The sequence below is a fragment of the Canis aureus genome, chromosome 33 (genome assembly GCF_053574225.1).
Source record: "Canis aureus isolate CA01 chromosome 33, VMU_Caureus_v.1.0, whole genome shotgun sequence".
Classification (NCBI taxonomy): Eukaryota; Metazoa; Chordata; class Mammalia; order Carnivora; family Canidae; genus Canis; species Canis aureus.
In genome coordinates this window covers 37,375,150-37,402,566 of record NC_135643.1, presented here as the reverse complement: position 1 = coordinate 37,402,566, position 27,417 = coordinate 37,375,150, and the positions used below count along the sequence as shown (strand labels likewise).

The following is a 27,417-nucleotide window of genomic DNA, read 5'->3' as shown; positions in this document are numbered from 1 at the left end:
CTTGGCATTGTTTACTTTGGGACCATACTCCCATGTATGTGGTAATGTTTCAATATATAATTTTAATGCTTCTTTATGTAAGGAATTTTCCCAAATTGGTATTTTTAGTGTTTTTCCCTCCTCCTCTTCCTCCATTCTTTGTGCTGCTATTAATGTTTGTTGGGCCTTCCTTCTTGGATTTTCTTTGCTTATCTTCAATATTTGTCACTTTCTCTCTCTTCTTAACCTTTCATTTACTTCTGAATTTTTAAAATTTTCACTTCTTTATCTTCTATGTCTCCTTCTAAGTGTAAACTGCTATGTTTATTTTTGCTTATGTTTCTCTAATTCATTCTTTATTTCTGAAAAGATGGTTTCTTCTATTTTTTTTCTTGAATTCTATCAATATATTTGAGATTTTCTTTCATGTTTATTTTGATGTGTTTTTCATGGTTTAGGTAATTTTTAATGTACATTAGCTCATCTTAAACTAGAATATAATAGTTCATCTGCACAAATCTTTTGGCATGCTTTCATATAAGAATTTTGTATGGAATTTTACCTCAATACTTATTTCCTAATGTGATGTGAAATTATTTTTTTCTGAACTTTTAGCAGGAGGTTTGGAAGAGTTCCTAAACTTCTCTCAATCCCTTCTTCCCTATTTTTATCTAACACCAAAACTATAGAAGCTTGTTTTCTAAGATTTCCTGGTTCTGTTTCCTTCTTTACTTTTCTCTGAAAGTTTTCTTTCTTTCATCTCTATTATAATTGTCTTGCTCAATTTTGATTTCACCTCCAGGCAGTTTCTCCTTAGCTTAGGAGACCTAACTGTCACTTTTGAGATTTCCCAGGGGCCAAACTGCTTTTGCCTTTTTAGATGATTTTTACTATGACCCCCTCAACCCATCTCATATTGGTTTTGGTGAGAACATAATTAGTTTCAGCTACCTTTTTAAAATGGCACTACCACTGTCTGGCGGTGTTACATATTTTGGGCTTCTCCTTTTCTTACTTCTGTCTGACATCATGTTGCTTTTCTCTGCTTCCTTGCACAGAAGCTGATATAATATGGGTCTTGTGGTCATTGGTGGTTATCCTCAAGCAACTGTATTTTGAAGTTTACAGGGATACCTTGTCACCTTGCTTTGCTGTAAATATTGCTTATGAATTTTTGGATATACTTAGCTGTTTTATATGTCTTACTATCTATTGCTCCATGTTTATGAGAATCAAAAAAATATTACCATAACCATCCTCTTACAAAATCCCCTTCCTCTGCTCTCTTTTATTTTATTATTTTTTTGACAACATAGCACAGTGTTTAAGAGACTCTGCAACCAGACGTTATGGGTTCAAATCCCTATTTTATCATTTTAATCAGTGTTACCTTGGCACACTGTCTCCTGAACTCTAAAATTATGATAATAACAATGTATCTTAAAAGATTGTTATGGGATGAAGTGAATTAATTTTTAAAGCATTTATAATTATGCCCATACATGATAATTGCAATGTATGTTTGTCAAATAAATTTTAGCCTTAATACAGAATGTATTAGTCATTTAAATATGCAATTAATATATCATTCAAAACAGAAAATACTATCACTGCCATTCCTTTATTATTAAAAACTATAATTCATATTCTGATTCTCCATCTGTCATCCTATTAAAGAATAGGATAGTTATTTTAGGATACACTGAGATGGTTCTTTGATACTGGCCATTAATTGAGAAAATAATGATAATATTAATAACAAAAACAGCAGTATCAGGGGCTATTATCCACTAATATGATGGTGATTATTAATGATTACAATAGTTCAAAAGTTAAATAATTATGAAGAAGTAGGTAGAAACATAGGGATTCCATAAGAGTTCATAGAAGACTATAAAAGTGACATTTGCAAAAGAAAATGTAAAATATCTTTAAAAAGAGACTAGCTCTATAAGCGTATGAATCTAGAAGAAAGCATGCAAGTCAGTTACCTTAACAAGAACCATAAATGCCTTGTTAGAGAAAAGCACGGTGAATCAATCAGAGTTAGTGTACTGGCTAATGTGTTGTCTTTTGATTGGTTTCTCCATTATTGGCCTATCAAGGTTAATTTTGTGTGTGTTTCAACTTACCACAGGTTATTGGTTTGTCTTCTCATCCACAGCAGAATTCAAAATGAGCACAGCTTCCCCACAGAGCAAGTGCTATGAGCAGTGTAGCAGATCATCTGCTTCAAGGTCTTCTTCCTGCTACCAGGTGTGTTGCTCAACATGAGGCCAAGAGTGTGAACTATTTGCACTGAGAAAAAACAGCAGTGAAATCGAAAATAGTAGCATGTGGCATGAATATAAGTCAATTCTCACTGTGGTTGCATCCGGTTCTCTTCTGCATGATATGCTTTCTTCAACCTCAGAAAAAAAGGGGTCATTTCTTTTTTTCTCTCCTTTAAATCCCTCTTGCTTATTAAGTATTCTAAATTCCAAATTTACAACAGTGGCCCAAAATGAGCCTGCTAAACTTATGTGGCTTGGAATTCCAGAACAGGTCCCATGGCATGAATGTGTAAAGAGTAATTAGCATATGTGGTGAAAATTGGCAAGTAATTCTAATTCCCAGAAATTGTTAACTTAAAATATTTGTTTTGAATTTGCCATGAAGTTCTGAAGAATGTGACACTCCAGCACCAGGCTGTGTCTACAAACATTTCACAATAACTTGCTATCAATATATTATGTGATTATGTGCTTTTAAACAGGTAACATCAATGAAATTGTGGCATGAGCCATACACATTTGAGCGAATAATAAAAAATTGAATTGATTATCTGTCAAATTTCAAGATATTTTTGCCAATCAATATTTTGAAACATTCCTTATTTTTAGATGTGTTCAACAATTTATATTTCAAAATTTATGGTTAATTTTGGTCACATTTCACATATAGCTTAATTGTATAAGATGCAGTGGACTCATAGGCATTTCTTATGTCACTGTAAAGCCAGTCTAATTAAATTTTACTTTCCTCGTTATTAGTGTTTGTGACCACTTCTTAGTTTCTTGTTAGAAAATTAAGAACATTTTGATACTAATATTGTGACAAGTGATTTTTTTGGACTGTTCTAATTCTAGAAAATATGGCACTGTTTTTCTTGTTGTTAAAAATATCCATGATCTGAATTAAAAAGAACCTTTATATATCCTATTGAGCACAAGAAAGTGAATAATACTTAGTCTTCAATTGAAGGTACTTATATAATTGCTTTCCTAGCCTTTTCTTCATATAATGAATTATCAAAAAGCTGTCATATCACTTTTAAAACATGTTTTGGCAAGAAATATATGACAGAAAATTACTTGCTTAGAACATATCTATGTGAGTGTATATATCTTTATATCCTCTCATATGGAATATACCTATTTACACACAAAATAATAATATATTTTATAGAAAGTTATAATTTGCTTCATTGAATAATAATTTGAAAAGTAAATTTAAGCTGTTAGATATTCAATTACATTTCTTTTGTGTAGCAAAATAACTTTAGGAATATTTTGATATAAAGCTAAGATATGATTTTTAGAAAGTTGGTAGATAGGGAGTTGATTCAACATAATTTATCAGAAAGTTTTGAAATGGTGAGACAAAAACTCCATACTATTTCTAGGCAAAATTTTAAGGTAAAAATTTTTGTAATTTCCCTATATTAGTATCCACTTACTATGGTGCCTACCCCTCTTAGTATATGTTTTAAAAGTTATTATTTTCCTTTGATAATTTCTTTTTTCTGGGCAACTGACCCAAACCTCACTTCATTTGGAACTACCCTTCCTGTTTCAGGGCAGAGATACAATCTTCTCAGGCAATGATCCAATAAATGAGAATTTAATATCAGTTTATTCCCTTTAAAGTTTATTTACCTGAACACTAAGAGGACCACTTACTCATCATTCAAAGCTTATTACCATATTCAGTTTTTTTCCCATTTAAACTACATGTACTACAATACCTAGGGATGGTGTGGTCAATATTCCTGGCAACTTACTATATGCTAAGCACAGTGCTACTGGCTTTACATTCTTGATTTCTCAAGACTCTTTCAAATGCAAATTATATTAGACAAAAATGAAGGGAAGTTATTGGCCTTCTAACCAGCAATGTCCATGTTTGGATTCAGGCACAGCTGGATTCAGGGGCTCAATGATATTGGTACCACATTTTAATTTTTATTCTATCTTTGTTTGGGTTTCATTTTACAAGGAGTCTCTTTTTACATGTGTAGGAACATGAATGCCTACATCCACAGATTCAGATCATCCCAGTAGCTACATGTAAATAATATAATTATAAATATAAATATGAATGTACAACATACCTTATGATATATCTTAATTCTTTTGATATCCATAGCAATCCTGTGAGATAGTTACTATTTTTTTAATATCAATTTTAGACATGAGGAAACTATAACACAGAAACGTTTAAGTGACTTACACAAGGTCATACAAGGTCACACAACCCTATTGTGGCAGGTCCAGGTTGCCAACCCAAAGGAGTCTCACCTTAGAATCTAAGTTCTTTACCACTCCACTTGTTTTAATCCACTCCATTAGACATGTGTCTAAATAGATGCACAAAAGTCCATGATTACTTAGCATTATTTATGCACCTACTCTCAAACTGATCTTTTTATGTCTTGAGATGGAGCAATAATTCACCAGAAAACACAGATGATGGATACGAAAAATTAAGAGGTTTTATGACAATGTTGTCCAGTGACCTCTGGGTCACATATTTTCACTTTGGGTTGGGGAGGGAATGAAGGGCTTGCTGTTGGCTGATAATCCCAACATATATAGCTAATGAGTAAAGGATAATTTCTTAAAAGCAAAATATGTTTTCGTTTCTTTTACAAAAAAAATACCTTGAATTCTGCATGACTAAAATGATATTCATTACTTTTAGCTGTTTAACCACCCACATATCTGTGGTCTTTAAACTTGTCCATAAATTCTTTGACATTCCTCCTTCAGAAGATTCTCTTCACCTAAAGTGTGGATTTTGTGACTTACATCTAATCACTAGAATGTGCTAAAAGTAAAGGTATATATGACTTTTGGAGGAAGTCGTAAAGGGCATTACAGCTTCCTCTTCTCACTCTCAGCTCACTGTCTCTGAGGGAAACCAGCTGCTATGTCGTGAGGACACTCAAGCAATCGCACAGAGAAATCCATGTGGCAAGGTACCGAGGACTCCCACCAATTACTAATATGACTTGATAGTTCTCTTTAAAAAGAGTAAGACAAGGAAAACTTTTATATTTACCAACATGTTTATCATTTTTAATTCCAATTTCAGTGTAATTAATACACAGTGTTATATTAGTTTCATAGTGATTCAGTAGTTCTATGTATCATTACTTAGTGCTCATCATGATAAGTGTACTTTTAATCCCCTTCACTTATTTCAAACATGCCCCCATCCACCTCCCCTCTGATATGCTGTATTTTAAATGAGTACCCTCAGTTAATTTTCAACAAGAACATTTTTTATATGAAGCATACTTCAGGATACATGGTCCTAAAAGATATACATAAAACATTCCATCTAAGAAAAATAGAATATATTTTTTCTTCAAGTATACACAGAAGAATCCCCTAGTTAAAGCACATAAAAAATGTTACAAACTTAAGAAGACTGTGTCAGGTCTCATTTCATAAACAGACCAGAGCACAACTCCTTAAAACTCACCACATTCAGGCCAAGGAGCAAACACTGCACACAGCAGGCAAGGAGAACCTCTGCAGATGACTGGCTTGAAGGACAGAACAGCCACAACACAATAGCAGAGTACACACAGCACGCTTACCTAAAGTGCCAGGCCCTGGGCACTAAGTGACCTCTTCTTTCTCAGGCCATTGCTTTCAGAAGCAGGAGCCATAACTGGCTTTTCTAACACAGAAAAAGGCAAAAACTCAGACAAAATGCCAAGATGGAGGAATTTATCCCCAAAAGAGAAAAAGATAAGGCCATGTCCAGAAATCTAAGTGAAACAAATATAAGTAACATGCCTGATAGAGGATGTAATGCAACAATCATCAGGATTCTCACTGGGCTTGAGAAAAGAATATAAGACAACAGTAAGACCCTTTATAACAGAGATAAAAGAGCTAAAAAAAGAATCAGAGATGAAGAATGCAATATATGAAATTAGAAACAGGCTTGATGCAATGAACAGCAGGCTGGAAAAAGAAGAGGAATGAATTAGTCACCTAGGAGACAAAATAATGGAAAATAATGTAGCTGAATAAAAGAGAAAAAGAATTATGCATCATGAGAATAGACTTACATACCTTAGTGACTCCATCAAATATAATAACATTCACATTATAGGAGTCCCAGAAAAGGAAGAGAGAGAAAAGGGGGCAGAAAATGTATTGTAAGAAATAATAGCTGAAAACTATCCTAATGGGGAAGGAAATGGACATCCAGATCCAGGAGGCACAGAACACTCCCATCAAAATCAACAAAAGCAGGCCAACACCAAGACATATTGTAATTAAATTTGCAAAATAGTGTAATAAAGAAAATAATCTTAAAAACAGGAAGACAAAAGAAGTCATTAATTTACAAGGGAAAAACCATAATGCTACCTAGAGATTTCTCAACAGAAACTTGGCAAGCCAAAAAGGAGTAGTATGATATAGTCAAAGTAATGAATGGGATTTGTGCATTTTTAGGAATTATCTGTTTGTTTGTTTGTTTTTTAAGTCATCTGACTTGTTAGCATATAATTGTTTATAATAATCTGTTATCACAATATGTATTTCTGTGGTTATCTGTTGTATTGTTTTCCATTTCTCATTTGGTTTTTAAGTCCTCTCTCTTTTTCTTCTTATTTAATGAGGTTAAAGCATTTCCAACCAATTTTGTTTTATGTGTTTGGAAAAACTGGTCATTATTTTCAATGTTATTGTTTATTCTGGTCTCAATTTTATTTATTTCTGATTTTTTTGTTACTCCCCTACTAAATTTCAGCTAAGTTTCCTCTTTTTCCTCGTTCTTGTAGTAAAATGTTGCTTATTTGAACTTTTTTCCTTAATACAAACTTTTATAGCATAAGTTTCACTCTAACATCTGCTTCTGCTGCAGATGTTGGGTTTTAGAATATTGCATTTTCCTTTTCTTTTGTTTTGAAACTTAATTTGATTTGCCATTTGATTTCTTATTTGGTCTATTGCTTGTGCAGTAGTGCGTTGTTTAATATTTACATGTCAAATATTAATATTTACATTGTACATTTTCCAGCTTTGTATTATTATTGATTTTTAGTTATGTACCATTGTAGTTGGAAAATATACATATTTATCATTTCTGGTGCTCTTCATTCCTATGTGTAGATCCAAATTTTCATCTGATATCCTTTTCCTTCTGCTCAAGGAATAAAACACAATCTATAAGAGAAAAAAATAATAAACTGGGCTTTATCCAAATTAAAACAATTTTTCTTTGAAAGATATCATTAAAGAAGTAAAAAGGCAAGCCACAGACTGGAGAAAGATGTTCACAACTCATTTAAAATTTTTTTTTTATTTTTTAAAGATTTTATTTATTTATTTATGAGACACACACACACACACACAGAGAGAGAGAGAGAGAGAGAGAGGGAGAGGGAGAGGCAGAGGGAGAAGCAGGCTCCATGCAGGGAGCCTGATGTGGGACTCGATCCTGGGACTCCAGTATTATGCCCTGGGCCAAAGGCAGGCACTAAACCACTGAGCCACCCAGGGATTCCTGTTCATAATACTTATATTAGACAAAGAACTTTTGTCTACAATGTATGAAGAGTGTTTACAACTCAATCATAAGAAAATAAACTCAAAGATGAGCAAAGGTTTTGAGAAGATACTTCAAGAAGATTTATGAATGGCCAATATTCTCAAATCCTTAATCATCATGGAAATTCAATATAAACCACAATTAGATACATACCCATTAGATGGTGAAAATTAAAGAGATTGATAATACCCAGAGATGGTAAGGATGTAGAAACATGAAACTTTCATATACTGTGGATTAGGTTGTAAATGGTACAACTATTTTGAAAAACAGGTTGGCAGTTTCTAGTGAAATTAAACATAAACCTACCATAGAACTCATCCATTCTACTACAAAGCATTTATCCGAAAGGGAGAAAAATTATTTATTTATTTACTATCTATTTATTTATTTAATTATATCTATTTAAAGATTTATACACCAATATTTATAGCAGCTTTATTTATAATATCCCAAACTGGGAACAATCCAAATGCTTATCAGCTGGTACATATATAAAGACATGGTAAATCTTTATAACAATGTACTACTCAGATATAAAATGGAACCAACTGCTAATATATACAACAATATGAATGGATCTTAAAATCACATAAGTGAAAGACATCAGGTAAAAAGAGTTTATATAGCATAAACTTTACATAAAATTTTAGAAAATGCTAATTGATCTAGATTTACAAGTTAGATCAGTAGTTGTCTGAGGCCAGGTGGCATGAGAAATGGATAGCAAAGGGGAACAAAAAATTTGGGAGAGAAATTTCTATATCTTGAAATTAGTGGTAATTAAAAAAGTATATCTGTCAGGGCACCTGAATGACATAGTTAGTTAAGCATCCCATTCTTTGTTTCTGCTTAGGTCCTGATCTTGGGATTGCATGCTCAGCATGTGGAGCCTGTTTGGCATAGTTTCTCCTTCTCTCTTTGCCCCTCTTGCTTATTCTCCCTCTCTTTCTCAAAATAAATAAATCTTTAAAAGAAGTATATCTGTCACATTTATCAAAACTTAATATTTAAATGTATGTAGTGTATTGTGTATAAATTATATCTCAGTACATTTGTTAAAAAATATATATATGTATGTAAGAAATCAACAAAGTTACAAGCAGTAGAAAATTGGGAAGAATAATGGTGAGAAAAAACAATAACAAAAAGAAAAAAGGCATTAACCATTAAAAACAAAATAAACAAATAATTGAAAACAATTTGGAAATGGAAAACATTTTGCTCAATACATCATACAGATTTGTAAAATTTATACAGGAATCTTTCACTGTCAATAATTTATAGGCATCTTTTTTCTTCTACATTAGCTTAAATATTAATTCCCTTTTTTTTGACAAAATAATAAAACAATTTGAAAAATTTCTTACTTACCATTCAAGGCACCAACATGGTAATGGGTTATTAGAGTTATTCCATAATATATAGCTATACTCCTTTGGTCTAGTGTAATCATTCTTGAGTTCATATTGAAAATAATAAATATGTACCATAGATAGGACCATGAATCCAGCAGAGAACAGAGTGTATCTGGTTTATAAATTTGTACACACAGAAGACAGTATTATAGTTGTAAAATATGTATAGTGGATCCACCTTTTCTCAGATCATGACATATTTACAAATTGTAATTTCCTCCAGAGACGTACTGTGACTAAATTACTGTCTGCTTTTGCTCCAGTGCCTAGAGAGAAAAAAAAAATGCATCTAATTCACCTTGGTTTAGATTGTACTAGTGAAATATATAAACTTAGTTCTTTTCCTGTGAATTTTATTCTCTGAACATCCAAGCAAATGTGGGGAATGCATAATCTGCAAACTTAAAAGTAATATTAAATAAAAAAACTGAATATTTTAGGAGACTCTTTGCAGTGAGGTCACATTATACACACATCAACTAACAAGACATAACAAAAACTCCTGTGAATTGGTGGATATTGAAATTGCCACAACAGGAAATTGTGAATATGTAATTACAGTTGTGAGTATCTTTATTTACTGAGGCCTATGGTAGTTTGGATATTTAGCTACTCAATTAATTGCACATTAGACACAGATTCAATACATATGGAATGGAAGTTTACGGAAAAAGAACATATTTGGTTTGGGAGAGAACTTCCATATGATTGATTCCCTATGTTGCAGTTTTACAAAGGAACTCAGGAGATTGCTTATTCAAATTCCTACTCTTTCCCAATCCCTGCATTTTTAGAATGTCTTCTACAATGTGATAAATACATTAGTTCATTATCTGAATTAACAGTTCTGATATTAGAAAACTAATGCAGTTAACATTTATTGAGTGCTTTTCATGTGCCAGACAATAATAGATTTTTAGCATCATTAACACTGATAAAGCTTTTACAACAAAATACTTCACAGCATACCAACTCATTTATTCCTCCAAATATCCTGTAGGATACACCATTTCACAAATGATGAAACAGCTAGAAATTAGGGTGGCAGGGGTTTAAGTTGAGGCAATCTGAGTCCAATATCTCTGTTTTTATCCACTATACTGTGTCATATTATGCTATGTGCTTTTATGTATCTCATTTAACTCACACAATAGTATCACACTCACTAGAGACTACCATGTCTAATGGTAGAGTACAAGACTTAGAATGAGAATATCAATACTTGAGACATGGCTCTCCCACTTTTGTGTGATCTTGTACAAACCACTTAATCCTTAGCTTGGGTTCCTTACCTACAATATGGGAACAACTTCTGCTTTGTCTCTCTCTTAGGAGAGTTGTGGAAGTTAAAGGTAACAACTGGTGTTAAAACACATTGGATCTTAGAGCTACGCTAATTTAATGTCTTTTAATTAATTAATTAATTGCTTGTTTACAACATAGTCCATGCAAATAACCAATTGTTCAAATATTTATATGAACAGAAACTTTTCCCCAGGGACCATGATGAAGCTCTCTTATTTCTTTTCAAGGATTAAGAGCTCTGGAACCATCAAAGTTTTATTCTGAGGATTTCATCCTCCTCTTTAATATTCTCTGATCTGAAAAGCTGTCCAGTATTAAGTATAATACTCTAGATATGGCATGACCAGTACAGAGCATTATTGATTCATTCATTATTTATGTTGTATCATATTATATACATCTGTCAGTTGTTCTGGATAACATGTTTCTGTTAATAAATAAAGCCTAAGTTCTTAAAATTTTTGGCAGTCTCATCTCAGGGATGATGGACTTTGGACTTGTTGCCAACTGAAAAATAAAGGTTTTTTTTTTTCATATGAACTGCTTATTTAAAAGCTAGGCATAGTTTTATCCTCACAGATAATGGTTTGGTTGGTAGAAAAGTGTAATTATGGGAAGGATCTGTGCAGACTCTCAATTTTATTCTGGATACAGGTTTCTCTTTGCTTTCTTTTTTTGTTCCCCCATAAGCTCAAGTTTGGTCTCAGCAATGTGAATTATAGAAATCTAAATAACCCCAAATATTCTTTGCATAAACAGTAAGTAGAATGACTACTTCTTATCTCCCTAAAAGAGGCAGTGATACTTATATACAGGATCTTCTACTGCCTTCCAACCAGTGAACCATAGAAAGCAATAAAACATCCTAATTTTATAGGTTGTCTTTTGTGTATTGTCTTCCATGCATAATGCTTGAACTAGAGTCAAGGGAGGAAGAGAGGAGGCGCATTCATTTCTTACAAGGACAGCGATAAAATTCGCACTATTTTTTAAATGGCTTGGCTACAAAGACTGTGCTTAGTGATAAACCATTTCACTTTCTTTTCCCTCCTTCTGCAATAATAAACTGTTTTCTTTAATATTTTATTCTTTCCAGTCCTAGTGAGAAAATGTTCATTGTGCTATCATGTAACTGTGTTGAGAAAAACATCTCTAGACCCTTCATTTAATTTTTTTGGTGACGTTTACAATAATCACTACTCAATGTACAGAATTGCTCACTAAAGCAACCTGAATTTTTTGTGAGGTCTTAATAATTAACACTAATACCTGATTTCATTCATGCCATTAAAAACATGGCTCATGTGACAAGAAGAGGGTATCTGAACTGGGGGCTAAGTTTGGCATCAAAAGATGAGGAAAAGTCTCAGCTGAACTATTAAAGGCTTATTCTCCTGGGAAGGATAATGGTTCACAAGAAAAAGTTACACTGTTAGAAAAACATAATGAAAATGGTGCACAGAAACAGTTAAGAACATTTTAAAAGTCCTATATCAGTTCAAAATAGCTATTAGCTCCACTATCAGTTGGATGATACTATTCACCTTATATTAACTGAAATGATCAGAAGACAATAGAACTATTTGTGAAAAATATATAGTATCAAAATAGAGCAGAAATTAACTTGAAATATGACAGTATAATTAAAAGGGCCAAGCCTTTTTTTTAAAAAAAACTGATGTGCCGGTAAAAATGAAAATACAACTCACTTTTGTGTATGTGGTGAGCAGAATAATGCTTCATGCCCCAGTCCCTGAAATCTGGGTGTATGTTACTTTACATGGCAAAAGCAATTTGTAGATATGATTAGATTAAGCATTTTGAGATGGAGAGATAATTCTGGATTATCTGAGTGGGTCTGATGTAACCACAAGAGTCCTTCTAAGGGAAAGAGGGAGGTGGGAAAGTGAGAGAAGGTCTGAAAACAGGCTGGAGTGATGAAATTGCTGGCTTTGAAGGTGGAAAGTGCTAGGAAGGAGCCAAGGAAGCTGGAAGAGTAAGGAACAGAATCTCCACCAGAGTCTCCAGCAGGAACCAGACTGCTAACACCTCAATGGGAGCCCTGTAAGACTCATTTTGGACATCTGACCTCCAGAAGTGTAAGAGAAAAAATTTGTGTTAAGTCACTATGTTTCTAATAATTTTTATAGCAACGGTAGGAAACACAATGCAACATGTGAATTTTATTTTAACTGTATAATATAAATTCATTGAATACTAAAATAATCTCAGTATTAATTCCTCTACAAGTCAATAATTTTAAATTTTAAAAGCAAATGATTTTATATTCAGGCATGAGCTATAAGTTTTATGTCTCTTGGAACGTTAGGAACTATTTTATTAAAACTCTTAATTACCGGGATCCCTGGGTGACTCAGCAGTTTAGCGCCTGCCTTCAGTTCAGGGCATGATCTGGAGTCCTGGAATCAAGTCCCACCTCGGGCTTCTTGCATGGAGCCTGCTTCTCCCTCTGCCTGTGTCTCCGCCCCTCTGTGTGTGTGTGTGTCTCTCATGAATAAATAAATAAAATCTTAAAAAAAATTCGTAATTACTAAATTAGATGTTGGCTTTGAATATGACAGCCTCTAACTCCACTTCTTTAGTAGTAATGATGTGAATTAGCCTTTCTAATGATAAACAATTGTATTAGCGATTCTGTAGTCAGGAATTTGGAGTCATAATATAATGTCAGGAATTCTAGATCTGTAAATTGCTTCTCCTTTAAAAAAATTTTTCTTCCCCTGGAAGCTCCTGGGTGGCTCAGTTGGTTAAGCATCAGACTCCAGGTTTCAGCTCAGGTTGTGAGCTCTAGTCTCCAGTCTGCCTTTGCACTTAGTGGAATCGGTTTGGGACCCTTTGTCCCTCTCCCTCTGCCCCTTTCCCCTGTTCTCTCTCTCTCTGAAATAAATAAATCTTTAAAAAAATTTCTTTACCCATTAAACTATGGTCAGAAGCCAGAAGAAACCAGACATAATAAGTTTAAAGTATTAGAACTTTGAAGAGTCTGTGAGATTTACTATAATTGCAAGTATTTTACTTTATGTTTTGTAGACCCACCACTTTGAAACATTTTAAAGCTATGTTATAGTCTAGTACTGCCAAGAGGCTTATGAGATATTTAATAAACATCTTGAAACCCATTTACACTAGCACATTTCAATGAAACTGTTGCCAGTAAAATAGAATGTGATAGAATTGATTGCACTGCTGAATGTAAATAGCATTTCAGGTTGGAGTTAAACCTCCCATGAAAGATTAAAAACAAGCACCTTGTCAAACTTTGCTATTAGGAATCATATTTAAAAATGTGTTGTGCATGATTTATTTTACAGGAAAGTGAATGTTAGCATATTGTAGGACTGTAAACGGTATTTGTTTGTGTACACAGTAAAAAAAAATCCTTGCCTATAAAGCCTCCTGGATTATTAGATATGCATCAAAAACATTTTCTTGTCAATAAATTCTGACATGTAAGATGTTGGTATTAACTTGACGTCTTGTTCATTGATTTATTTTTCAGTTTTTACAGGAATAAGAAATTTGCTACATATAATTTTGTAATTCTTAGTTGACCATGGCTACATTTTTAAACAAAATAATTGCCTTAAATATAATTATGTATAGGTTTTTTTACGAACTAAGCATAGTTACATATATAGAATTTTTAGAAATACAATTATTCAACAGCCCAATTGTCTTCAAAACAATTTTGTTATTTGTTTTGTTTATCCATCATGCTTGGATAGAAACAAGTAAGTAAATGGATGGCACTTGACTTGTTATTACCTGATATTTTAAAATTTATAAAACTAGGCCATCAGAATTTTGAGATTTCGATTTCGGATCAAAGTCTATTTAATTCCCAAGGTATTCAAAAATGTTTTTTTTTTTTTTTTTTTAAGATTTTATTTATTTATTCATGAGCGACACAGAGAGAGAGGTAGGGACACAAGCAGAGGGAGAAGCAGGCTCCATGCAGGAAGCCTGATATGGGACTCAATCCCATTACTCCAGGATCACTCCCTGAGCCAAAGGTGGACGCTCAGCTGCTGAGCCACCCAGGCATCCCTAAAAATATGTTCTGATGAACTGAAGAAAAAACATTTAAAGCAACATGAAAATCTGCAGGTGATGTGGAGAACACAGGCAAAAGAATTGTAGATAATATTAAATTTCCTTCTAACCTGCAGCCCATTGACAAATACTTGAGGCAAGCAGAGTATAATTTTCCTCCAGGAACTCCCAATCTTAATGTCCCTGTCTTGCTAGAGGTAAAAACAACCTTAGCCTGACAATAGCTAGATCTTCAGGATCTTGTGAGTCTTCTTTAGCATATGAAAATCCTTTCCAAAATTTCCCTGGTCTTTACCTCCCCCAATTCCACATAATCAATGGCTCCTCACCATCTCCTGGCAGCCCTTTCAGTCCATGGGTCCAGTCCCTGTGCTTTAATGAAAAACACCCTTTTTGGGGGGCACCTGGGTGGTTCAGTCGGTTAAGAGTCTTCCTTTTGGCTCAGGTCATGATCCCAGGGTCCTGGCATGGAGCCCCACATCGAGGTCCTTGCTTGGCGTGGAGCCTGCTTCTCCCTTTGCCACTCAGGCTGCTTGTGCTCTCTCTCTTTCTATCAAATAAATAAAATGGTTTTGTTTTGTTTTGTTTTTGTTTTTGTTTTTTAAAACCCACCAAAAACATCTCAAGAATTCTTTCTTGGCCATTGGGTCCAGAACCTCAATATTTCCACATCAATAGGTATGCATAGTGATAAAGTGGCCTTTTCTTGCTATACCTATGAATAATAATACCTGCACAAGTTTAGCTCCATTGCGGGTGTGGAGGCTGACTTCAAACCCTTAGGAAAGATGCACATCGTTTCATCCATCATTTTGTCAGATTCACATTTGGCTTCCCAGGATGTATGAAAGATCCACAATGAGGAGTATTGGTTGTTATGTGACAGATATCTCAATAAATCTGTTGCCATGAGTTTTATTTGTTATTTACTCTTAAAATTTCTAGGGAGCACAACACAAATACTACTTGATGACAAAATGAGGATAAATGCCAGAAGGAGCAATTTGGATTATTAATTTAACTGTGTAAGAAACATTGAATCAGAAGGTAACTAGAGAGATTCTTTACATCCCGTGAGAACTTCTCCCAGGTCATGATCTAGATGTACCTAGAAAGCTCTTTAGATTACCTCAGACGAAAAAAAAAAAAAAAAAAAGATTACCTCAGACATTCTTTTAAATATTCCTTCAACAAATATTTATAAAGCAGGCGCTGCCTGAGAAGCTAGGAATGCCACAGTGAAGAATACAGATGTGAAAACCTGACCTTTAGGATGACCCTCTAAGAAGAGCAGTGATTAGCAACATAAATAGGTCAAGTATTATGTTAAATGTGATAGGTGCTACAGCAGATGATGTTGGCTGACACCAGGCTCCTAACAATGCCTGACTTTAATTGCCTGAGTCAATATTTAAGTTTCTTATGAGGTGACGATTGAGAAGAAGAGGCACAACAATCAGTGTAATCTACTTATTTGTGAAAATAATCCTACAAGTATGTATGAATTTAATAAAACTCAAAATATTTATTTTTACGCAGCAGAGCAAAACTTTTCTAGAGGAAAAGAAACACCTTTATTAAATAGTGTTTACATTTCAAATTAACTGTGTTTTTGTTTTCTCAAAATGTAGGGAAAAAAACTAGTCCTTCGCTTGTAAACACCATGGTCATGTCATATCAAAAGATAATTTACTTAGGAATTGGTAAATATGTACTTGTTTATACATCATTTTATACCAAGCAGTAAACATGCTGTGTAGTGTAAGGCCAAGGGCAGGCCACTCCAAGAGCCACTTTAGCCTGAAGATTATTGTGACCTTCCCCCACCAACTGCCTAAAAGAATTTAGAGGACCAGATAAGTACATTTTAGGGGCCATAGATAAGAAAGAATTTTCAGTCTGTTTGTTAAAATTCCTCTCTAGTCCATTGATTCTGTGCAGCCCCGCAAACATCCACTAAACATTTACTTTTTATCTTCCTGAATTGTGCTCCTTCCCTTTGAAGTCCCAGACCCCAACCCACTTCTCCTTAGTTTTTTTTTTTTATTATTATTGGAGTTCAATTTGCCAACAGATAGCATAACACGAATGCTCATCCCGCCAAGTGCCCCCCTCAGTGCCCATCACCAGTTACCCCAACTCCCCACCCACCTCCCTTTCCACTACCCCTTGTTCCTTTCCCAGAGTTAAGTGTCTCTCATGTTTTGTCACCCTCACTGATATTTTCACTCATTTTCTCTCCTTTCCCTTTATTCCCTTTCATTAATTTTTATATTCCCCAAATGAATGAGGCCATATAATGTTTGTCCTTCTCCCATTGACTTATTTCACTCAGCATAACACCCTCCAGTTACATCCATGTCAAAGAAAATGGTGGGTATTTGTCGTTTTTAATGGCTGAGGAATATTCCATTGTATACATAAACGACATCTTCTTTATCCATTCATCTTTCTATGGACATCAAAGCTCCTTCCACAGTTTGGTTATTGTGGACATTGCTGCTAGAAACATCGGGGTGCTAGAAACATCTGGCATTTCACTGCTTCTGTATCTTAGGGGTAAATACCCAGCTGGGGTATTAAGGCAGGTCTATTTTTAACTCTTTGAGGAACCTCCACAGTTTTCCAGAGTGGCTGCACCAGCTCACATTCCCACCAACAGTGTAAGAGGGTTCCCCTTTCTCCGCATCCTCTCCAACATTTGTGGTTTCCTGTCTTGTTAATTTTCACTGCTGTGAGACGGTATCTCATTGTGGTTTTGACTTGTATTTCCCTGATGGCCAGTGATGTGGAGCATTTTCTCATGTGCTTCTTGGCCATGTCTATGTCTTCCTCTGTGAGATTTCTCTTCATGTCTTTTGCCCATTTCATGATTGGATTGTATGTTTCTTTGGTGTTGAGTTTAAGAAGTTCTTTATAGATTTTGAATACTAGCCCTTTATCTGATACGTCATTTGCAAATATCTTCTCCCATTCTGTAGGTTGTCTTTTAGTTTTGCTGACTGTTTCTTTTGCTGTGCAGAAGCTTTTTATCTTGATGAAGTCCCAATAATTCATTTTTGCTTTTCTTTCCATGCCTCCATCGATGTATCTTGAAGAAGTTACTGTGGCCAAGTTCAAAAAGGGTGTTGCCTGTGTTCTCCTCTAGGATTTTGATGGAATCTTGTCTCACATTTAGATCTTTCATCCATTTTGAGTTTATCTTTGTGTCTGGTGTAAGAGAATGGTCCAGTTTTGTTCTTCTGCATGTGGATGTCCAATTTTCCCAGCACCATTTATTGAAGAGACTGTCTTTCTTCCAGTGGATAGTCTTTCCTCCTTTATAGAATATTAGTTGACCATAAAGTTGAGGGTCCAGTTCTGGATTCTCTATTCTGTTCCATTGATCTGTGTGTCTGTTTTTGTGCCAGTACCACACTGTCTTGATGACCACAGCTTTGTAATACAACCTGAAATCTGGCATTGTGATGCCCCCAGATATGGTTTTCTTTTTTAATATACCCCTGGCTAATCTTTTCTGATTCCACACAAATCTTAAGATGATTTGTTCCAACTCTCTGAAGAAAGTCCATGGTATTTTGATAGGGATTGCATTAAACGTGTAACTGCCCTGGGTAACATTGACATTTTCACAATATTAATTCTGCCAATCCATGAGCATGGAATATTTTTCCATCTCTTTGTGTCTTCCTCAATTTCTCTCAGAAATGTTCTGTAGTTTTTAGGGTATAGATCCTTTACGTCTTTGGTTAGGTTTATTCCTAGGTTTCTTATGCTTTTGGGTGCAATTGTAAATGGGATTGACTCCTTAATTTCTCTTTCATCAGTCTCATTGTTAGTGTATAGAAACACCACTGATTTCTGGGCATTGATTTCGTATCCTGCCACACTGCCAAATTGCTGTATGAGTTCTAGCAATCTTGGGGTGGAGTCTTTTGGGTTTTCTATGTACAGTTTCATGTCATCTGCGAAGAGGGAGAGTTTGACTTCTTTGTCAATTTGAATGCCTTTTCTTTCTTTTTGTTGCCTGATTGCTGAGGCTAGGACTTCTAGTACTATGTTGAATAGCGGGGGTGAGAGTGGACATCCCTATCTCGTTCCTGGTCTTAGGGGAAAGGCTCCCAGTGTTTCCCCATTGAGAATGATATTTGCTGTGGGCTCTTCATAGGTGGCTTTCAAGATGCTGAGGAATGTTCCCTCTATCCCTACACTCTGAAGAGTTTTGATCACGAACGGATGCTGCATTTTATCAAATCCTTTCTTTGCATCTATTGAGAGGATCATATGGTTCTTGTTTTTTCTCTTATGGATATGATCTATCACATTGATTGCTTTACGAGTGTTGAACTAGCCTTGCATCCCGGGGATAAATCCCACTTGGTCATGGTGAATAATCTTCTTAATGTACTGTTGGATACTATTGGCTAGTAACTTGTTGAGAATTTTTGCATCTGTGTTCATCAGGGATATTGGTCTATAATTCTCCTTTTTGGTGGGGGCTTTGTCTGGTTTTGGAATTAAGGCGATGCTGGCCTCATAGAATGAGTTTGGAAGTACTCCATCTCCTTTTATCTTTCTGAACAGCTTTAGGAGAATAGGTATGGTTTCTTCTTTAAACGTTTGATAGAATTCCCCTGAGAAGCCATCTGGCCCTGGACTTTTGTGTCTTGGGAGGTTTTTGATGACTGCTTTAATTTCCTCGCTGGTTATTGGCCTGTTCAGGTTTTCTATTTCTTCCTGTTCCATTTCTGGTAGTTTGTGGTTTTCCAGAAATGCGTCCATTTCTTCTAGATTGCCTAATTTATTGGTGTATAGCTGCTCATAATATGTTCTTAAAATCATTTGTATTTCCTTGGTATCGGTGGTGATCTCTCCTTTCTCATTCATGATTTTATTAATTTGAGTCTTTTCTCTCTTCTTTTTAATAAGGCTGGCTAATGTCTATCTTATTAATTCTTTCAAAGAACAAACTCCTGGTTTTGTTGATCTGTTCAACAGTTCTTCTGGTCTTGATTTCATTGAGTTCTGCTCGAATCTTTATTAATTCTCTTCTTCCACTGGGTGAAGGGTTTATTTGCTGTTCCTTCTCCAGCTCGTTTAGGTGCAAGGTTAGCTTTTGTATTTGAGTTCTTTCCAGTTTTTGAATGGATGCTTGTATTGCGATGTATTTCCCCCTCAGGACTGCTTTTGCTGTATCCCAAAGATTTTGAATGGTCATATCTTCATTCTCATTAGTTTTCTTGAATCTTTTTAATTTTTCTCTAGTTTCCTGGTTGATCCTTTCATTTTAAGCAGGATAGTCTTTTAACCTCCACATGTTTGAAATCCTTCCAAACTTCTTCTTGTGGTTTAGTTCGAGTTTCAAAGCATTATGGTCTGAAAATATTCAGGGGACAATCCCAATCTTTTGGCATCAGTTCAGACCTGATATGTGACCCAGTATGTGGTCTATTTTGGAGAAAGTTCCATGTGCACTTGAGAAGAATGTGTATTCAGTTCCATTTGGATGTAAAGTTCTGTAAGTATCTGTGAAATCCATCTGGTCCAGTGTATCATTTAAAGCTCTTGTTTCTTTGGCGATGTTGTGCTTAGAAGATCTATCAACTGTAGAAAGCACCGTGTTCCAGTCTCCAAGTATAAGTGTATTATTATCTAAGTATGTCTTAACTTTGGTTATTAATTGAGTGATATACTTGACAGCTCCTGCATTCGGGGCATAGATATTCATGATTGTTAGGTCCTCTTGTTGGATAGATCCTTTTAGTATGATATAGTGTCCCTCTTCATCTCTTACTACAGTCTTTGGGATAAACTTTAATTTATCTGGTATGAGGGATGGCTACCCCTGCTTTCTTTTGAGGACCATTTGAATGGTAAATTGTTCTCCAACCTTTTGTTTGCAGGCTGTATGTGTCCTTAGTATGAGTCTTTTATAGACAGCAAATAGAGGGGTCTTGCTTTTTTATCCAATCTGAAACCCTGTGCCTTTTGATGTGATCATTAAGCCCATTCATGTTCAGAGTTACCATTGATAGATATGAATTTAGTGTCATCATAATACCTATTCAGTCCCTGTTTTTGTGGATTGTTTCCTTGGACTTCCTCTTTCTTTTACAGAGTCCCCCTTAATATTTCTTGCAGAGCTGGTTTGGAGGTCACATATTCTTTCAGTTCCTGCCTATCTTGGAAGCTATTTATCTCTCCTTCTATTCTAAATGAAAGCCTGGCTGGGTAAAGTATTCTTGGCTGCAGATTCTTCTCACTTAGGACCCTGAATATATCCTGCCAGCCCTTTCTGCCCTGCCTGGTCTCTGTGGAGAGGTCTGCTGTTAACCTAATACTTCTCCCCATAAAGGTTAGGGATCTCTTGTCTCTTGCTGCTTTAAGGATCTTCTCTTTATCTTTGGAATTTGCAAGTTTCCCTATTAAATGTCAGGGTGTTGAATAGTTTTTATTCATTTTAGGGTGGGGGGGAATCTCTCTATCTCCTGGATTTGAATGCTTGTTTCCCTTCCCAAGTTAGGGAAGTTCTCAGCTATGATTTGTTCAAATACACTGTCTGGTCTTCTGTCCTTTCGGTGCCCTCTGGAACCCCAATTAAACGTAGATTTTTTCCTTCTGAGGCTGTCATTTATTTCCCTTAACCTTTCCTCATGATCATTTAATTGTTTTTTCCCTTTTTTCCTCAGCTTCGTTCCTTGCCATCAACTTGTCTTCTATGTCACTCTCTCGTTCTTCTACCTCGTTAACCCTTGTTGTTAGGACTTCCAGTTTGGATTGCATCTCATTTAATTGATTCTTAATTTCGGCCTGATTAGATCTAAACTCTGCAGTCATGAAGTCTCTTTAATCCTTTATGCTTTTTTCTAGAGCCACCGGTTGCTTTATAATTGTGCTTCTGAATTGACTTTCTGACATTGAATTGTAATCCAAACTCTGTAACTCTGTGGGAGAGAGTACTGTTTTATTTTTCTTTTGTGGTGAGTTATTCCTTCTAGTCATTTTGCTCAGTCCAGCGTGGCTAAAAACAAGTTGCACTGGAAAAAGGAGAAAAAGAGAAAAAAATGGGGAGAACAAACAAAAAACAAGGAGGGGTATCCTTTGATTCCAAATCCTGTAAGTCTCTAGACTTCCCGTGGAGCTTTCCAGTGTTGCCTGGCCAAGAACTTGCTCCTCCCCTGTCCTTTCAGCTGGTCTTCTGGGGGAGGGGCCTGCTGTGCTGAGTCTCAGGCGTGTGCACCTAGGGAGCTGCCCCACCCCTGCCAGGTGCACGGCTCCGTGGGAGCTGTTTATCCCATGAGGCCCCTGCTCCCTGGTGGCCCTTCTCAGTCCCAGTTATAAGGTGACATGGGGAGAAACAACAACAGTGGCAGCGGTAGTTCTCCAGCCCTGGATTCAGCTCCTGCAGTAACTACGAGCTCTCAGTCCGCAGGGACCTGGATGCTCCTGGGGCAGGGGGCACCGATCTGCACAGCTCAGGGCCGCCTGGTGTCAGGAGTGTCCTTGCTGTCCTGTGCCTTCCCGGCCTCTGCCTGTCCTGGGGGGAGCGCAGGATCCTGGGCTGTGTCCCCCAGTGCCCTGGGCTCTGGGGTCTGCACCGCTGGAATCTGGCTCCCAGGGCCACGCAGCCCCCTCCATGTGGAGCCGCTGCTGGAGCCGCTCCAGGGCCCCGCCAGATGCACTCTGCAGCCCTTTAGGGAGCTCACCCCGGGGGGTGTGGCACTCTCCCCCAGGGCGCAGGTCCTCCGTTAGTGCCCCTGGGAGTCTGAGGGCACCCCCGCCCTCCTGGGGTCCTGCTCTAACTCCCTGAGAGCCCCTTTCCACCCGGGAAGGTTGATGCAGCTCCTGCTCCTCCGGGTCGGGGCTCTCCTGTCCTGGGGACACTCGCCCCGGCCTTAGCCCGGATCCTCGCGGGGCCCTTCCCCCTTGGATGCCTTTTGTTTCTTTATTTCCTTTTTCCCCGTCTTCCTACCTTGCTAGAAGTGTGAACTCTTCTCACTGTAGCATTCCAGCTGTTCTCTCTTTAAATTTCAGGCCAAATTCGTAGGTTTTCAGGATGATTTGAAAGTTACCTAGGTGAGTTGGTGGGGACAGGTGACTTGGGCTCTCCTCAGTTTAGAATGACATATATACACACCATTTTCCTGACTGTGGTTGTAATTTCATGTCTGTGCAGGTTTCCTATATGTAGGAAATTAAATTTGATTTTCTCTTGTTAGTCTTTCTCATATCAATTTGCTTTTTAGTCCAGCTAGAAAAATTCTAGACGGAGGAAAGCTTCTTCCTCCCCAACAGTATTTGTAATAGCAGCTTTCATTTACTACCAGGTGCTATCATCTCTGCATGAAGTTCACTTGCAACCTGAGGTTCTGTGGGAACTATTCTCACCTGGGGAGCTCACTTATCTTTGTTGATGAGGTTTCCCTCATGGCAGGGGTTCAGATCAGTGTCTTCTAGCTGGCACCCTGTCTTTGTCAACCAGAGGAAACAGATCTTTAGCAATACCCTCAAATCAAAGTTGGAAGACAGTGTATTTTCTGTCATTATTAGTATCCTGATTAGTAAGTATAGCTCATTTTATACATCCTACAACCAAAATAAAACCCCAAAACTCAAAGCCCAAACTAAAACAAACAACAACAAAAAACAATTTAAAAAAATATCAGATCAGGGAAATTCCCTCAGAAATAGGATTGTTCTAGATCCTTAAAGATTGAAACATCATGTCATTTTGGAAGTTAGCTGATTAAAAAAGCAAAATCTATAGTGAGAGAGTACAAATATATACTATGTGTATTCTAGGTAAGAGAAAAAGTTTTTTTTAAAAAGGTAACAGAACTTGGAAAGTGCCTAGTGAGAAAATAAACTAGAAAAAATATTTCCTGATAGAAAATTTCTATCTTCTGATCATCACTGACAGATCAATTATCTCTCTAAAGTTATTAGAAATGTCACAACTACTTGGAATGTGTCAATCTGGGTTCCTTTTTTATCATCTGTTTTGGGGTATATTTGTGGGTATACAGGGATCTCAATTTAAAGACTTTTTTTAAATATAGCATTCTTTTACTTGAAAGTCTTACTATTAATATAAATGTCTTACATTATGTAAAGTATTTTCTTCCAGATTATTTTGAAATATTTTTTCATAATTTTCTCAATTTCTTTAGACACATTTTACAGCTATAAACTTGACGGGTTTGAATCCACGGGTTTGAATGTGCCAGAAGCCGATTATCTTTAGTGTATGATTTTTCTTTTGTGGATTTAAGCCTTTGAAATATTTTCTTTTTCTTCTATTCTCTGTCCTACTCCTTTCTTCCATTTATGGAAATGAGTTTTAAAATGAATTGTATTCTTTTTCCAGGGTTGACAGTTGTGGATTTTAAATGAGTACCATATATTCAATTCTTAAAAGAGCAAGGCAAAGAGGGAAAAAATTTACAAGCATGAAGAATTACAAATTTTAAACTCTAGAGGAAATACTTTTCATAATTTAAAAAAGTTCTAGGTAGCAATTTGTATTGTTAAGGAGCAAGAACATCCTGTCCCCTTTAAGGTCCTTCTAGCTGGGGTAAGAATCAAACTGACAAGAGATAAATTGACAGGAAAAAAATAAAATTTAATTTCCTGCAAGGGGGCATCCACAGAGATAAGAAATTTCAAAGACTGGCAAAATGAGGTATACATTTTATTCTGAACTAAGGAGAAGGGGTAGGAGTCTAGGCCCTCAAAAGGAAGGAATGCAATTCACAGGAAGATGAAAAAAGGCTAAATGTTTGGTAAACAAATGTTTACTGGGCACTCAGAAACCAGGGGATAAAGAAGACTTTGATTGAACTTAGGCCTTGCCAGGTAGGTTCCTCCCTGCCTACCATATTAACATACCTAGCATACATTTCCTATAGATCTATAGTGATAGCTGTCTTCCCTGGAATAGCTCCTCTCTCTAAATTCTTTTTAGGTAGTTGTGGGGGAGGTAAAAGACCTTTCCCTAAATCTGCTGGGTTTTGATGGCCTTTAACTCAAAATAATCTTCATGTCAAAGTGGCCCTCTTAGGGATAGCCTACCCTTGGCCCCAACGGTATTAATACTTTAAAATTAACATAAGACTAATTAGTGTTAAGAAAAATTAACATCTTAAAGGAGATGATAATAATGGAATTAAGGGGGAAAAATGGCAGAAATAAGGAATAATGAATTCCAAAAACACAATGGCAATCTTTGTCCTCTATGTATTGCAACATGCAGAGCTTTGGAATCTAAGTAGCAATCAGGTCTGTCTGCTTTTCTTTCTCGTGCTGACACACACACTGTGAAAGTCTATGGCAGGTAATTGGTGAGTCAGGGAGAATAAGCTCTAAGTTTGTATATACTCCAGGTCCCTCTCCACCGCATCAGACTAGGTGGCCAGTAAAGTCCCTGATTGTTCTTAACCTCTCAAGAGTTCCTTTACCTGTTGGCAGGCACAATTTCCCACCTATATTTAGGAATAACTCATGGAGGTTATTATTATCAGCTGCCAATTTTTGCTGATTTTCAGAGCCCCAATTAGTTTAGATTGTTTTACATACAGTGCTCTCAGATGCCTCAAATTATTTTTCTTGGTTTTACTATATCGTTTTCTACTTTTTATAACAGGACAAATGGCTTGCCAGGCTTTGTATAGCTAAACTAGAATCTGAACTCCAACCACGTATTTTTAATTATTGCCCAAATCATTTAAATTTTTTTTCAACTTCTTTCTCACATTTGCTGTTTCAATTATATCTCCTCCTTATTTGGAAAATATACCTATTATCACAATTATTCTAAGAAGTAAAACTAAGGACAAAAAGATAATTAACATGTTTTTTATTTTGAGGAAATCATTGAATAGAAGAAAAATAATTACTAACTATAAAATACAATGAGGGCGGCCCGGGTGGCTCAGCGGTTTAGCGCCGCCTTCAGTCCAGGTTGTGACTGGCTCCCTGCATGGAGCCTGCTTCTCCCTCTGCCTGTGTCTCTGCCTCTCTCTCTCTGTGTCTCTCATGAATGAATAAATAAAATCTTTAAAAATAATAACAAAATACAATGAGAATAAGTTGAATTTTAACTCCATTTGGATTCAATTTAACAACATTCCTTCCAGATTTGCTAATTTATCTCTAGGTACTACTAATAGTTAGAAATAATGTAGAAAAATAAATGTAATATCTGCTTTTATTTTGGTCAAAGGGATAGTTTTTGCTCAGAAAGAAAGCAGAAGCAAACTTAGTCCACAGCTCCATGACTGTGACCAAATCAGACAGAACTGAAATAATTGATTCAGTGTTTGCTGCACCAAGGCACCCATAAAGCACATGCATGCACTGCTAAAGGGATTTCTGGGCTGCAGGGTGATCAAAACCTTTAGGGCCAAACTAATTTTGTTGTGATTATATAGATCTTAACAGTAAGAAGGGGTTATTCAGCTTTGGGAAAGAATTTCAGATTTTAATCACTGTGTTGTTTTTCTCTGCAGAAATGTTATATTTATCATTCGGATGAGTCTCTTGCATTGATGAGTTTCTGATTTCTTGAGGCATGTGAATTGATTCAGAAAAATCCTAACCAGCATGCTACTGGCAGAAAATATACTTTGGTTATTTAAAAAGCATTTATTGAGCTCTGACTTCCAGAAGCACAGCATGTTACAATGGGGCAAATACAATAGAATTTTAAATCATGTTTTTGTTCTCTATGACCATATTAACATGTATTCTTGAAGTAATGTGCAAAATGTCATAAAGCCACACATCTAGAACTTGCAGCAATTTATTACAAAGTGAAGATCTGAGAATAAAGTGGTTGTCTTTGTGTTAGGTGAGGAGTCCTTTAGGAAACCAGAAGTTGAGTCAGGCTTGGTTTGGAAGGAGGCATTTTAGGGTAACAATGAAGTAGAGTGGGAGCTGGCCATAACGTAACACCAAAACATACACAACACAATAATGTCTTTTTAAAAAAAATTTATTTATGTATTCATGACAGACACAGAATGAGAGAGAGAGAGAGAGAGAGAGAGAGAGAGAGGCAGAGACACAGAGGGAGAAGCAGGCTCCATGCAAGGAGCCTGATGTGGGACTCGATCCTGGGCCTCCAGGATCACAGCCTGGGCCGAAGGTGGTGCTAAACCACTGAGCCACCCGGGCTGCCCCAATACTGTCTTCATAAAGATCAGTTCCTTCTTAAGTATTGACATTTTATTATAAATGTAGATACTAAATGGATAGACTAGTTATATAACTTTGTATGCCCTATTAAAATTATAAACACTAAAACTCAATCCATAATCCATTTATTTTTACCTCTTAATCATCCAGGATTTTATAGAAAGCAATACTGGTTAATAATTATATCCTACACAATTAGTTTCACAATTAACAGAGCAGATTTTCAGTTATAAGATTATTTATAGTCACATAATTTTTAAAAATATTTGGACTTTGGGAGAAGATATGCTGAATGAAAACATGTTAAGAAATAACATATTAGGGAAAAAAAAATCAACCAAAGTGAGTCCTTAAGAAATAATGGAGAAACACGCTATATTGTCCTATTATAAACTAATAAAAATATAATAGCTTACCCATTTCATGTCAGAAATTCAACTTATTTCTTTTAGTAATAATATGAACACTTATGTTAGAGCATGCCGAGGTCAGCGCCTCAGAGAAACGGTATAACTTTTTTCCCAGTCCCTTTGTACTGTTATTCCCCGTGTCCAACCTCTGCTTCTCTGACTCCCATTACCGCCGAGGACACTGGTGGAGGAGAGTGCAG

General features: G+C 36.0%; 1 long non-coding RNA gene across 4 annotated transcripts in view; it reads right to left on the bottom strand.

Annotated features, from left to right (window-relative positions):
- LOC144304018 (uncharacterized) overlaps positions 1 to 6,143 on the bottom strand; it is a 228,561-nt gene extending 222,418 nt beyond the window's left edge. For all 4 annotated transcript variants that reach the window (XR_013371014.1, XR_013371011.1, XR_013371012.1 and 1 more), the window contains exons 1-3: positions 6,048 to 6,143; positions 5,846 to 5,928; positions 2,112 to 2,277 (exon numbers count right to left, since the gene is read on the bottom strand). This is a non-coding gene — a long non-coding RNA (uncharacterized LOC144304018). The remainder of the gene's footprint in view (positions 1 to 2,111; positions 2,278 to 5,845; positions 5,929 to 6,047) is intronic.
- Between the last annotated feature and the right edge of the window lie 21,274 nt (positions 6,144 to 27,417).